This window comes from Spermophilus citellus (genome assembly GCF_964194105.1).
Source record: "Spermophilus citellus genome assembly, chromosome: 14".
NCBI lineage: Eukaryota > Metazoa > Chordata > Mammalia > Rodentia > Sciuridae > Spermophilus > Spermophilus citellus.
In genome coordinates, this window is record NC_138194.1 from 38,027,051 (window position 1) to 38,041,431 (window position 14,381).

The 14,381-nt window shown below is 39.6% G+C and overlaps 1 protein-coding gene across 1 annotated transcript in view; it reads right to left on the bottom strand.

The window, feature by feature from the left end:
* NKAIN3 (sodium/potassium transporting ATPase interacting 3) overlaps positions 1 to 14,381 on the bottom strand; it is a gene marked incomplete at both ends in the record, with an annotated part of 615,336 nt that overhangs the window by 132,917 nt on the left and 468,038 nt on the right. The window lies entirely within an intron of this gene.

The window sequence follows — 14,381 nt, forward strand, 5'->3', positions numbered from 1 at the left end:
TATCTCTTACCTGTCTGCAGGGCTGTTCTCTCAACTCTAATTTGTTTTCTGGATTCACTTCCAAACTCTAATAAAATGTAGAGAGTTTCAATACTGAAGACTGACTACGTTTAGATCTCTGGAAAAACTTATTCCCCCAAAGTTCTTTATAATTGTCCCAGTGGTTTGGGAGGATGAGGCAGGAGGATAGCAAGTTCAAAGCCAGCCTCAGCAACTTAGTGAGGTGAGGCCCTAAACAACTTAGCAAGGCCCTAAGCCATTTAGTGAGACCCTGTCTAAAACTAAAAAAATAAAAAGTAAAAAGGGATAGGGATGTGGCTCAGTTGTTAAGCACTCCTGGGTTCAACCGCTGGTCATTCCCTCCCCCAAAAAGGTTCTATAAAATTAAATTAGTAAGGTATCATATTGAATATGTTTTCAAAATAATAAACATTTACATGAAAACTAAAAATTCAGACAATGATTTTTTTTGGGGGGTAGGGTAACCTAGGGGCAATTTACCACTGAGCACATCCCCAGTCTTTTTCATTTTTCATTTAGAGACCGGCCCTCACTAAGTTGCTTAGGATCTCACTAAGTTGCTGAGGCTGGCCTTGAACTTGCAATACTCCTATCTCAGCCTCCTGTATCACTGGAATTAAAGGCAAGTGTCACATACTGGGCTCAGGCAATAACCTTGATGCTTTAGCCATAAGCCTATTATTTTCATTTATTAACGTGATATTTGGTCAGGGGAAATGTCTGACTACTTGACAAAGAGAATACAATTTTGAAAAAGTTCGTTGTATATCTTCATTATTATACAGGTACCAGAAAAATGAAGATGGGTAACCCTGTCTTTACCAATAATCCTATGGTGCTAGAATTTGAGGAACCATTTGAAACTCTCCAGGGACAGTGTTTAAAGAGAAAAATTCTAAAAACTTTAATAATAAACAAATGTTGCTTTTAAGTTCTGATATATATGAAAGAAGAAAAGAAATACATTCTCAAAAGTTCATATTTGAATTCCTGTGCATTTTTTGGATAACATTGCCTCTAATTTCCCTTTCCTAACTACTCATCGCAATGAAGAGGTTATTCTGATCCAAAGAAAAATAGAGGTTAGTTCTTTACCACAAATAGGCAATTAGTTTAATATCTATCTATCTATCTATCTATCTATCTATCTATCTATCTATCTATCTATCCATCCATCTATCCATCCCTTAAATATTAAGTGAGGACAAAGTCAAGACTCATCAAAACTCATTTACTCTCTCTGTCAACCCAGCTCTTTCTTTCAACTGCTCTATGGATATAAAGCTTTCTCTGTCCTTGCTGGGCATGCAAGCCAAACATTGCTTTGTTCTTCACCTTTCTGTGCATTTGACTGCCAAGCCTCTGTAATATTTTTAGATTTCTCCTTTGATTTCTGTCCTCACTGATACTTTGTAACCTTAAATTTTTCCATTATTTATCAAAGTATTTGTTTTAGAAAACTGGGAATGCAGGTTTTTAATTATTAACAATTTAGTTTCATTTTGTAATATTTTCAGACTTAGGGAGAATTTGGAAAAATTGTATGAAGGATTCCCAATATATCCTTCATCTAGATTCCTAAGTGTTCAGCATCTTACATACTCACAGTCCAAGGTTTTTAAAAAAGAAAACCAGCATTGGTGCAATACTGGTTTTTAATCCATAGATCTTATACAAATCTCAACGATATTCTCACTATTACTTTGGTCTAGGATCACACATTTCACTTAATTGTCATGCATCTTCAGTCCTCCTTGATTTGGAGGAATTTCTCCCCCTTTCTTTGTCTTCAGTAACTTTTTTCATTTAACAGTAGAATTTCTCCAACAGTTTTCTCTGTTAAGTTACATAGTGAATCTCCCAGGAGTGCATACAATACAGCATTAGTCAAACTCACACAGTAATGTGGCAGTCAACCCTCTCATGGTTATCACGAGGGTTTAAGCCACTGCTCCGTGCCTACACCATTCACTCAACCAAAATGAACTGCACACTTTTCCCCTAAGTTCTTGTTTTTAGTTCTCCTTCCGTGTGGAATTCCTTTCCCCTTCTCTTCCAAGAGAAAACTCTAGACAGAAGTCAAACATCACAACTTCCCTGAATGCTACTTTTCCCTGTGAGTCCCAGTAGCACTTAGAAATTATTTTTAGTTCTTTTACTTTGCATCCAAAGTTGCAGCACTTTGATTGCCTGCTGGATGTCCCATAGTAGGACAAAAGACTGTGGGTTTGACCATGTCAAATTCAACTTGATTCCATTTATTCCCATCATGTCACCTCAACCTTTCAACATAGGGCTTTGTGTAGTGGGAACCTACTAAATATATTTTTCTGAACCAAGGAAATTTCTTACTTTCATTAAGAAGGAATATAAAATGTGACATGACAAGTTTTATTTTATGGAATTTATACAAAATGTGGTCTTTTAAAGAAAAAGTGTAAATGTTTTGTATTAATTCTCATTATGAAAGGCTACATTTTCAAGCCAATAGTTTTTCTCACCTAGGGATAAAGATGAAAAATCTGCCAACATCTGAGTGACATTAAATTACCCTAAGTAAAGTGTCAATAAAATTAAATTTCTTGCCTCTAATATCTCCATAAGCCTACAGTCACAATGTTTGTTTTGATTAATTATTAAACAGATTTCCGATTTTATATATTAATGGCTTTTGTGCTAGATATGGTTTCTAATTAAGCTTTGCATTTCTCTGATGAAACTGTATTTAAGTCTACCAAATGTCACAACTCACTTATGCATTTAATAATCCATGTTTGGAAGATTATTTAAAAATACGAGGGTAGTAATAATTTATGAAGACCTGCAAACATGTCTAGGGTAATCATGAGCATCAGAGCTTAGGGGAATCAATTCTATTGTTTGAAAATGGAATGAGATTTGTGGTTGGAAACACAAATGTCTGTGATAACTTATTAAATTACAGAATAAGATCCAATCATATACATATCATTACAGAGAATGTTATGGTAGAACAGGACTTTGACCTCTAAATGTTCACATGCTTTCAATTATTAAAACCCGTAGGTGTGGTATACACCGATTGGCAACATTGAGTTTTAAGCTTATACAAGACCACACATCTTTATAAGAACTAAGAATTTGATCTGTAACCCAGATATTTCCAGAAGAAGAATATGTGATATTATATAGAGGAGTGCATGGTAGATGGTCTAAATTTCACTTTGGGTTTTATCAACGGGCAGGTGAGGGCTACATAAATTTAAATAGTCTGAAAATTTTGTTAAATATTGTATGTGTATAACAGAATGTGCATTAACAGCAAGTGTTATAGAATATTCTTCGTCCATATTAATGAACAAAATGCTGATATATGTTGCATGAGTGAACCCTGAAAACACTACATTAAGTGAAAAAAAAAACAGATACAAAAGAAGACACAGGGCACTTTCAATTATATGAAATGTTCCTTACAGGTTAATCTACAGAGAAAAAATGTAGATTGGTAGTTGCTTAGGGTTAGACTGGGGATATAGGCTGTAATAACTAAGGGGTGGGGCAGGGTTTCTTTGTGAGGTAATGAATGAACTCTAAATTTACTAGAGTGTTTACCCCAAATGCAGATTGCAGAATCACGTCGGTTACACATCCACAACTTTACATAATGCCCTATTAGTAACTGTTAAAAATTGGGAATTCATAACCCACTTCAATCTAATGTATGAAATATGATATGTCAAGAACTTTGTAATGTTGTGAACAACCAATAAAAAAAAAAAGAAAATAAAAGAAAAAAATTTACTACAGTGTTGGCCATACACATCTGTGAATAGAATAAAAATTACGGAATTATATACTTTTAATGGATGAACTGTGTGGCATCAGAATTATATCTCTATAAAACTATAAAAAAGTATGTGCATTTGCAAGACACAGACTGAGAAAAAGATGACTGAAAATCAAAGTTCGTCAAATAGAGACCAAGTCCAAATTATTTTACTGACCAGCCATATCCTGGTTCTTGAACAAAAATGTATTGCCAAAGCGTTTTGAAGACTGTTGACATGGTAATTCTTCTCCACAACCACAAAATCCTCTGGATATTTTGATTGTCTAATAAAGGATTTCTTGGGAAAGTGGAAATTTAAACCAACTGTTGATATTTTGAGGATGGAACTGAAAACAGAGACTAGAGATGGCATATAGGGAGCAACTGTTCTAAATCTTTAATGTTTCTATGCAGCTCTGAGAAGCTGCTCAAAATGGGCATAGGCAGAAATCATCTATTATATATAAAAATAGATTCTCTGGGTAAAGAGAATTCTGGGAAGAATTTGGGGCAGAAGAAGTGGCTGTAATCTCCTTTCTCATTCCAGCACCTAGAAAGCCCCAGCAAGAACCAAAAAAAAAAAAAAAAAAAAAAAAAAGGTGTGGTATACTTAGCATTTTACAAACATTGAAACCTTCCACTTTTTTTTTAAAAAAGAAAATTTTTATTTTTTATATGGTGCTGAGGATTGAGCCCAGTGCCACATCATGTGAGGCAAGCACTCAACCACTGAGCTACAACCCCAGCCCCAGTTGAACATTTTTAATTATTTACTCTCTACATCTTATAAATATCAGATATATGCACTCTTATTGTTACTTTCTAATACTGAAGCTTCCAAAGAAAACCCTATCAACCTAGCAGGAGATTTAGAACCTTATAGCTCTGAGAGTTTACCACTGTACTCAGCAAAGGGCTTTAAGAAAATTCAAAGCTCTCCTTTCCCATGTCATGAGGGGATGCTCAGTGATGTGGTTGAGAACATGAACTGTGAAGTTCATCTGCCTGTATTTGAGGTCCACCTTCAAGTTCTTAAAGGATATGTGAATCTGGGCAAATCCCTCAACCTCTCTGAGTCTCAATTTCCATGTCTGTAGAATGAATATAATTATATCTACCTTGTGGGTCATTATGAGGATTAAATAAGTTCATCCTTGTAAAGCACTCAGAACATTTCAAGGCACATACTGAGAGAGTTTCTTTAAATAAATGCAAGTATTAGTACAGAAATTAAATAACTTTTAACTGGATTTACATCTTTGGACAGATACTATTGATAGCAATTGAAACTTACATCAAAAGCTTAAATGTCATCATTTTTTGATTCGCCTTTTTATACTCACAAGCATATGTGACTGAATTAGCAATGGTGTTATCTGCTCCTGTGATTGTACAACTGATTTTACAGGTGAAGGACCAGATATTCATACAATCTTTCGAAGGCAAGTTTTCACGGGATCCCTGGTGTACTAACATTATGTTTTACCCTTCTTTATAGAGTTTTGATTTACTGTTAGACTGAACACATTTGGTATGAAAGGCAGAGAGAATGGATATCTATGTGGATAGAGAGATACAATATAAAGGACACAGGGATGATGGAAAACTGATTTGCAGAGCTCTATGACCTGCATGGTGACAACCTCCAAAGATGTTAAAGAAAGAGGTTTGTTACATATCAGATCTAAGAAGGAATACTGTCGCGACCCCCTTGCCCGCAAGGAAGACGCAACACCGGGAATCTTCTTCCAGTCGTTTATTCAGGTTCTTGAGATCTCTTCCACTCTACTCTCTTCTTCATCTTCCTCTTCTTCATCTTCCTCTTCTTCATCTTCTCTTCTTCATCTTCTTCCCCGAATGCTCCTACCAGCCTTAATAAAGCATCTCAAGCCCCAATGCGAAGCTGCCACGTGGAGCTTTCTCATAGGGTGTTAGAAAACCACGCACCAACTCTCCCAATTAAGGAGTTGTTTGTCACAAACCACAGTCGAGCCAGCGCCATCTTGTAATGGCGACCGCAGTCCGCAGAAACGGCTCACTACAGTTCCCCCTTTTGTTTTCTAAAAACAATACAGGCGAGAGTAGAGGTCCTATCCCACTGTGCAGAAGTGGCTGCATAGTATGGCTCAGCCCCAAGGAGGGCCCTTCCCCAGATCTGAGACCATATCAGCCGACGCTTTTCTCGTGGGATGGGGCGTGGACGCGTCTAACCCGCATGCAATAGGACATGCTCTCCTTGAGGTCCACTTCAAGGATCACTCAAGTGCAGTGCCTTGCCTCGCATCCTGTATCATGACGATGGTGGACGAAGGGGGATAGCTGAGGCTGAACTGTGGCTGTATAGAAATATAACGACAAACAAGTTGGTAACACCCTAAAAGAAAGGCACGGGTCTTAAGGCGATAATCTGCGCAAGCCAGACTTGAGGTGAATTGCCGTTACTCATACTAAGCCTTCAACCAGGAACCTTATCAGACCCAAACAGGTCAGGACGTTCCCACATGACCGTAATTGGCTGAATATGAAAACAGACACCACAAATCTTTCAAGGCCTTGTGAGCTCCTTCAAGGTCTTGTGAGCTGGCCTCTTTGACATGCACAAAAATCAGGGCTGGATCCAAGCCCTGGGGGCCGGGGGGAATCCGTGCCAGCAGTTCCCCCCCTTTTGTTTGTTGCACGTCAAAGGGAATCAAGTAGCCCCTGTCTTAGGTCGTTCACTGCCCCTACACTGCTTACCCGTCTTTGGGGAGGCCCCATTCCCCTGTCTTAGGTTGCAGTGCAAGCGTGAAAGTTGCCCGTCTCTAGGTACTACAAGATCAGCTTGTTGTTGCCAAGGCGTTCAGTGGTATCTATTCAGCCAGTCATTATTGGGTCTTTAATTGGTTCCGGTTCAACAAGGCATAGAGTAAAAATAAAGAAGAAAAAGGGGGCAAAAGGAGGAAGGCATGAAGCAGGGATCATTGTAGAAAAATCATCTTCGAATTGGTCGGAGACAAACTTCAGCAAGATCATCCTTGGTCTGCAGGCGTTGATAATGGATCTGTATTGGCTTAGAAGTCAGAATGTTAATTTGGTCTTTAATAAATTGTGTCATTCTCTTACCTAGGCAGGGGCCTACAGCAGCTATAAGGAGGAGACCGAAAAGCGGTCCCATTACAGTGGATATCAAAGGAGTTAACCATGGGGTGTTTTTTAAACCACTGTTCAAACCATCCTTGTTGTGCTTCAAACTCCTTTTGTCTTTTAGCCAATCTTTCCGTGACCCTTTCCACAGTTTCACGGATTACCCCAGTATGATCTACATAAAAACAACACTGTTCCTTTAAGGCTACACATAGTCCTCCTTCCCTTAGGAACAATAAATCTAGTCCCCTCTTATTTTGTAACACAACTTCTGAGAGGGAGGTGAGGGACTTTTCCAAAGCAGTAATTGACTTGGCCATGGCTGTTAAATCTTATAGCTGGGTAGAGAATAACATTTAAGATCTACAGTGGTATTAGAGGATAATTTAGACAGTATTGCTACCCCTTCATAATAGGGCGGCCTGGAGGTCAAGCATAGCCAGCAATCTTGGGTCCTGTTAGGACTAGTGGCATTGAGAGCGAAAAAGGCTCCTTGGATCAAATCAAAAAGACGATCTCCAGTTCCAGGGTGTATGGGCCCAGGGGCACAATCAAAGGTTTGATAGCCCACAGTTATTGTTTGACCGCTGGGGGAAGATATTACTGCTGGGGCTATAGGCTGTTTGGGTCCAGATGGGGCCTTTTGATCTCCGAGCACCTGATTGGGTCCTATTAAACTTCCAGTAGGCTGTTCTGTGGTTAATTTAAGCCGAAAAAGCAGGCCAGGATTGTACTGTCCGGGGGTGTAAATACGCAGCCCCCAGAGATATCCTTAAGTCCAATCTGGCTGCTGTTTTCCATTGGAAGTAAACTGAATAGTAATATCTGATTCTCCCTCTATTGTTTGCCAGAAGTGGGTAACATCAGTTTGCCAGACATCATTGGTGTGTAAGCCTCTAGGATTAACACTTAGACTAGGGGAATGAATGAATGGAGCACACACTGGGCATAAGAAAACAATTTGTAGAGTCTGATCACGTGAGCACCCCGCACAGAAGCGTAAGGATTGTGCATTTAGATGGAATTTAGCATGGAGCTAAGGAGTTGATCCGTTTGTAATTGTTTCATGATGGTAGATTGTCTGCCAATATAAGGGGTTGCCTCAATAACTGAAGCTAAATTAGCAACATAGAGACTATCAGTATACACATCAAGTGGAATGGAATTGTATAATTTAAGGGCCATAATTAGAGCCTCAACTTCTGATATTTGGGCAGACAGTCTAGGAACAGGGTGTCGAATTACTTGAGATCCATCAAAAACAACAGCAAACCCCCCTCTTGCTCCGTCTGTATAAACAGTCTGAGCTCCCGGGATAGATTCCCCTTTAATAATTTTAGGAGAAATAATAGGACATTTTTTGAGGTCTTCTAGAAGTTTATGTCGGGGAGAGTGATTATCAATTTGACCTTTGAAATTACAAGGGAAGAGACACCAAAGATCATGTTCTTGTTGGAAATTTAAAATCATATCCTGGGTATAAGGTTGAATGAGAATGTCAAAAGTCTTTCCAAACAGTGCATCACCCAAATATTTGGCCTTCCAGATCAGATTCATCACCAGTTCATAAAAGGGAGTTATTACCCGAGAGTTAGAAGCAGGTAAATGGACCCAATAGATGGGACCTATTTGTCAAAACACTGTAGTAGGAGTTAATTTTGATGGCAGGATTATAAATGATAGGGGTATAGAATAGTTTATCTGGGTAACCTGCGTGTCTTGTAGGGCCTTCTCTATTAGTCTTAATGATTGTAGAGCCTCAGGTGTGGGATTCTCTTGTAGGGCCTTCTCTATCAGTCTTAATGATTGTAGAGCCTCAGGTGTGGGATTCTCTTGTAGGGCCTTCTCTATCAGTCTTAATGATTGTAGAGCCTCAGGTGTGGGATTCTCTTGTAGGGCCTTCTCTATCAGTCTTAATGATTGTAGAGCCTCAGGTGTGGGATTCCTGGCTGAGCTGGGGGAAGGGTCTCCTTGGAGGAGATCATACAGAGGCTTAAATTCCTGGAAAGAGAGGAGTTGGCACTGTTGTCAAAGTTATAAACATACCTCTTAAGAGAGGGGGAAAGGGAGAAACCTTTAGCAACTTGACGTTTCTCCCAAGAATGATCCTGACAAGGCGTAAATGTTGGGGGGAAACCAAGATTAGGGGTACAGTAAGGAGAGGCCTTAAAATGAGTGGCATTATAAAGACTATTAGAAGAAGGAGGCACTGGGATTAGTACTTCGGAGATAATAGCCAAGGTAGTTATGTTTAAAGCAGAGCTATTTACGGGGGTTCCTGAGCCTGATTGTTCCCCTGAGGCTACTTAGCTCAATACAGCACTGAGAATGCTCCCTGAGACCTGACTGGACCGCAATGGGTCCTTCCAGTTAATCAAATTCTTGGTCTTAAGGCTAATACAATGAGCGTTCCCGAAGCCAAGACAAGAAACTCCTGTGAGATTAACTTGAGATTGATCAAAAATGCTTTCCACCTGAGTTAGTGTGAAGGCGGCATCCACTCCATAAGTGCGCACAGACTCCGCCAGGGTCTTCAATTTATCATCTTATGAGTTTAACATAGAAACCTGTGGAATCAAATTTTGTCTGAAAAAGATATCTTCCGTTAGCATTTACAGGTAGGCATTTTTTAAAAATACAGTTTCTGAGTAGCTCCGGTAGAAATCTGAAACGCAGCAGTACAGGTTAGTGGCTGGAAGGCGGGACTAGAAGTCCTGTCTGAGTGACTGTGGAAGAACCAATCGGTAGCCCCCAAGAGTGTGGGAGGTGGGACCAGGAAGTCGCTCTTCCGCCAGGCAGCCCATGGTTACCATGGTGATGCAAGCAACACGGAGTCCGTCGCTCACCCTCAGGGCAAAAGTTCCCCAAGATTTCCTAGCCGACCGCACCTTGCCTGATTTTGTTTGCATTTTTCCCCGCCTGGCCAAGCTCTTACTGCGGCAGCAGCCTGCTCTGTTTCTGGACCATCCCCGCACACTCCGGCTTCCGGGCCGGGGCGGGCTCCTGTTCCCTTTTCCCGGCTGCAGTGGGCGTCCCTGGGCATAGATCCCAGGGTCATAATTAATTTGCTGCTGCGGCACCCATGGCACAGCAACAAAAGGAACACAGAAAACGAAAGACACAGACGACAAAAAAAGAACACAGAAAACAAAAGTGAAAGTACACATAGCAGCTGCAATAAAATATGAGGCTCTCTCTTTCTTTGTAGAGGAGCTGACCCCGCTTTGGTCGCGGATCCCACTTACTGGGACTATCCCCGCTTTGGTCGCGGATCCCACTTACTGGGACTATCCCCGCTTTGGTCGCGGGTCCCACTTACTGGGACTATCCCCGCTTTGGTCGCGGGTCCCACTTACTGGGACTATCCCCGCTTTGGTCGCGGGTCCCACTTACCTGGGACTATCCGGTGCACCACCCCTGACGACTGAAAGTTCTGGTTCCCGGGTCTCGGCACCATTTGTCGCGACCCCCTTGCCCGCAAGGAAGACGCAACACCGGGAATCTTCTTCCAGTCGTTTATTCAGGTTCTTGAGATCTCTTCCACTCTACTCTCTTCTTCATCTTCCTCTTCTTCATCTTCCTCTTCTTCATCTTCTCTTCTTCATCTTCTTCCCCGAATGCTCCTACCAGCCTTAATAAAGCATCTCAAGCCCCAATGCGAAGCTGCCACGTGGAGCTTTCTCATAGGGTGTTAGAAAACCACGCACCAACTCTCCCAATTAAGGAGTTGTTTGTCACAAACCACAGTCGAGCCAGCGCCATCTTGTAATGGCGACCGCAGTCCGCAGAAACGGCTCACTACAGAATACCTTGACATTGAGGATTCAGTACAACATATAAGTGAAATTAACTCCAAAGAGAGATCTATTAGTTTTAATGTTTTCCAGGTTCCAGAAAGTGGGTGATCAGATTAGCACTTTGAAATATCTCCCTAGAAGTAAGGACATGCTTGACAGGTGGGGCAGAACTGGACTACAGAATATTATTTAGGAATTTAATAGCCATCCTTCAGGTAAGAAATGATGAATGAGGCAGGGAATCTGCAGCTAGAGAGGGAGAGTAATATCATTTTAAACCTGGACCCCTGGAAACAGTCTTTGATTTCTCATCTAATACATAGATTATATTTTGTTTCTCCTCACACTGTCCAGAACCTACTGATTCTGCACTGATCTTCAAGTTGGTATTGCTGACAATTTGTGGGAGCCTTGGAATAGGAATAGGTGGAGTTAGATCAACAGGAACCTTCTCTCAACCTTGTGCTTTTCTTCTTTCACTCCTGAGAAGGGAGTGCTTGCGATAGGGGCATGGGCAGGAGAGCTGGGTTCCTGTGCTGGGGAATGGGTGGGTGACAAGGACGCTCCCTAACTGTCCTGTGACAGTCCCTTACCAGAGACTCATCCGTGGTCGCCTTTGCAAGTTCTGCTAATTTTTGTTTGTTTTTTATTCATTGGCAACAAGCCTTTATCCTGTTCCTGTGCAATGCTCAAGACAGGGGGCGCTATCCTTTCTTCCAATTTTAAGTTCTAGTCTTAAGTACAGAATTGTTCAATTCACCAGCAGAGTTGCATCCATGAATAAATCATTCAAACAGTTCCCTCTCATTTGGTGGAGAGTTGCTGCCCTGAAACCCCAAGGAACTTCCCTACTCCGCCCCCATCATCCTGGCCATTTCTGACAGTTTCTCCCCTGGGTTCTTCTAGACATTTTTGTCTCTCTAGTTAAAGAAATTACCCCTGGTGCAGCAAAGCCTTCAGTACCCTGTCCCATCTCAAAGCTCTGCATCCACTTGCTTGGCTATTACCTGTCCCACCAGCAACAGGCTGTTAAACATTGTGACCATTGCCTCTGTTTTACAGTAATAAGGTACCGAATTCAGCACAAATTAGGCAATGAATACAGGAATATATTTTTGTCATCAGATTTTAAAAAGTCAAAATTCTAATAATCAGAATCAGATGAAATAAATGGTAAATATAAGAAACCCACATAAAATCAAGCACAATAATACACAAATATTCCCTTCTTATCTGCTTTTTTTTTTTTTTTTTTAGCTTTCAACTTCTATCTGAAAATACAAGGTGGAAAATTCCAGAAAAAGCAAAGCATAAGTTTTAAATTGCATGTAGCTCTTTTCTGAGTATTGGTGTGATGGAATCTGGCACTGTCTAGCTCTACCCCATTCAGATCATGAAACGTCCCTCTTCCCAGTGTATCTATGTTGTGTACACTGCCATTGCATTTGTCAGCAGTGTCTTGGTTAAAAGAATAACCAGTGTGGCAGTGGTTGTGTTCAAGTAATCCTTATTTTACCTAATATTGACTTGAAACGACAAGAGTAAAGATGTAGACAATTCAGATATAAGAGAGAAACTGTAAAGTACTTCCTCTTTGTAAAATAGTTAAAGTTTGTGAATCACACACAAAAAAAATAAAATAGAATCACATGCTGAGGTTGCTAAGATATAGGGTTAGTTATTGTTTTTAATCTCTTACTGTGCCTAATTCATAAATAAAACTTTATCATAGATATGTATGTATAGGAAAAAACATTTCAGGATTCAATAACATCTACAGTTTCAGGTATCCACTGTGGGTCTTTGACTATATCTCCGGGGAATAAGGGAGGACTACTGTAATATCATAGTTGTGAAGCAAATTCAGGATATATTTTATTTTAATATAAAAGATAAAGTATTAAACGTTTTGTCTGTCAGGCGTATTATACAATAAAAGAGCAGTGTCTAATCTTTTTATTTCCTGAAGGCGGAAGAGCATAGACAGACCTACATATGAACACTGGCAGCTTTGAATGGTCACTAAAATACATCAAGGAATTCATTTTATAAATGAAAAGTGCTTTTAGGTGTAACATGCCGTTTACTTAGATTTCCCTTTAGGGTATGCTTTATGTGACAGTCCAGCTTCTTATCAAATAATTTCACCTTGCAGTTCATTTGGGTTGGAGTTACTATGGGAAAATGGCTTTTTGATTCCATAGCATTTTGTCACATTGTAAAGATTTGGACACCATGCATCATTCACAAAATGGTTTATCAATTCACTTTCAATTTTTTTTAAAGGAGGGTGATCTCTGCACAGATGAAAGATTATAGAAAATGTTTTTGATATAAAAAATTTAATAAGAATATTTAGAGTCTAGTATATGATAATATAATTCTTTTACACCTTAAAATAAACTCAAAAAATTTAAGGAAAAATTGGCTTCCAATAAAAAAATACACATTTCCAATGTATATATACTCATATGTAACTGCTACTTTAAAGAAAGACGGATGGACCTACATGAACAAATGACTGTACCTTATATTTATTTATGTAAGTGTAATAATAGAAACCTACAATAATCTAATTTCCTGATAAATGTCTGAAAGAAAACTCATTAGCATGAAATAGAATGCCTTTCTTTGAATTCAGTATAAAATTTGCTCTTTGATCTAGAACACTAAAAAATCTTTGATTCTTATGTTTTTCTAGAAAATTGCAATTCAAACATGGTCTAAAACAACATTTTAAAATATGAGACATGTGGGTTAAAGAAAAATAATTAATGCAGTAAGCAAATGAGATAAGGCTGCTACTTTGGTGATCTTTAATGAGACATCCTCTAGGTATTCTGCCTCTCTGTTGATCCCTCCTTTATTGAGCCTAGTCTTGGTCATATGACCTGTGATAGCTAATGGGAGAATAGGCTTGATAAATGCTTGCTTGTTGGGGTTTCTCTTAGAACTCCATTATCTTGCAGTAAGAGAAACTATCAAGTTTCCTGCAGTTTGAGAGGCCAAGTGGAGGGGAATGGGAACCAACAGCCATCTCTGGGCAGGTGAGTGAGGCCTCTTTGAATGTTTCAGTCCCGGTACAGCTCCAGTTAAAAGGTTCACCCAGGTGACCCTATCCAACTTCAAATGGAGAAGCAGAACTATCCTGCTGATCCCTGCCCACACAACTCTACCATAAATTGTTAGTGTTTTAGTAATTACATCTTGGAGCAATTTGTTACATAACAGCAGAGAATTCATACAGTAAATGATGATAAGGGTTTCTCAAAGTACTTTATAGAAACAAGTCCAAGGTACATGGCTCACTCTTCTGTCCCACTTATATTTCTGATTTAATTATTATTGAGGCTGCATCTCTATTCTGATTGACTATCCAACTGGGCAGAAGAACTGGGATGGTCAGTTTATGTGAAAAGTGTGCTTGATAATGGCTATATTGTATTTTTATTCAAATTAACTGGCAAATCCTAGGTAGGTTTTAAAGGAACACCATTCTTGATGATGTTATGCCTTTTAAGTCAGTTCTTCTCTAGACTATGGTCAAACTGAGGGTGGGACAGTCTGGTAGACAGAAATTACCTTTAAGGAATCTTGGTATATAAAGCTTCTATAGTCTAATCAAATCAATT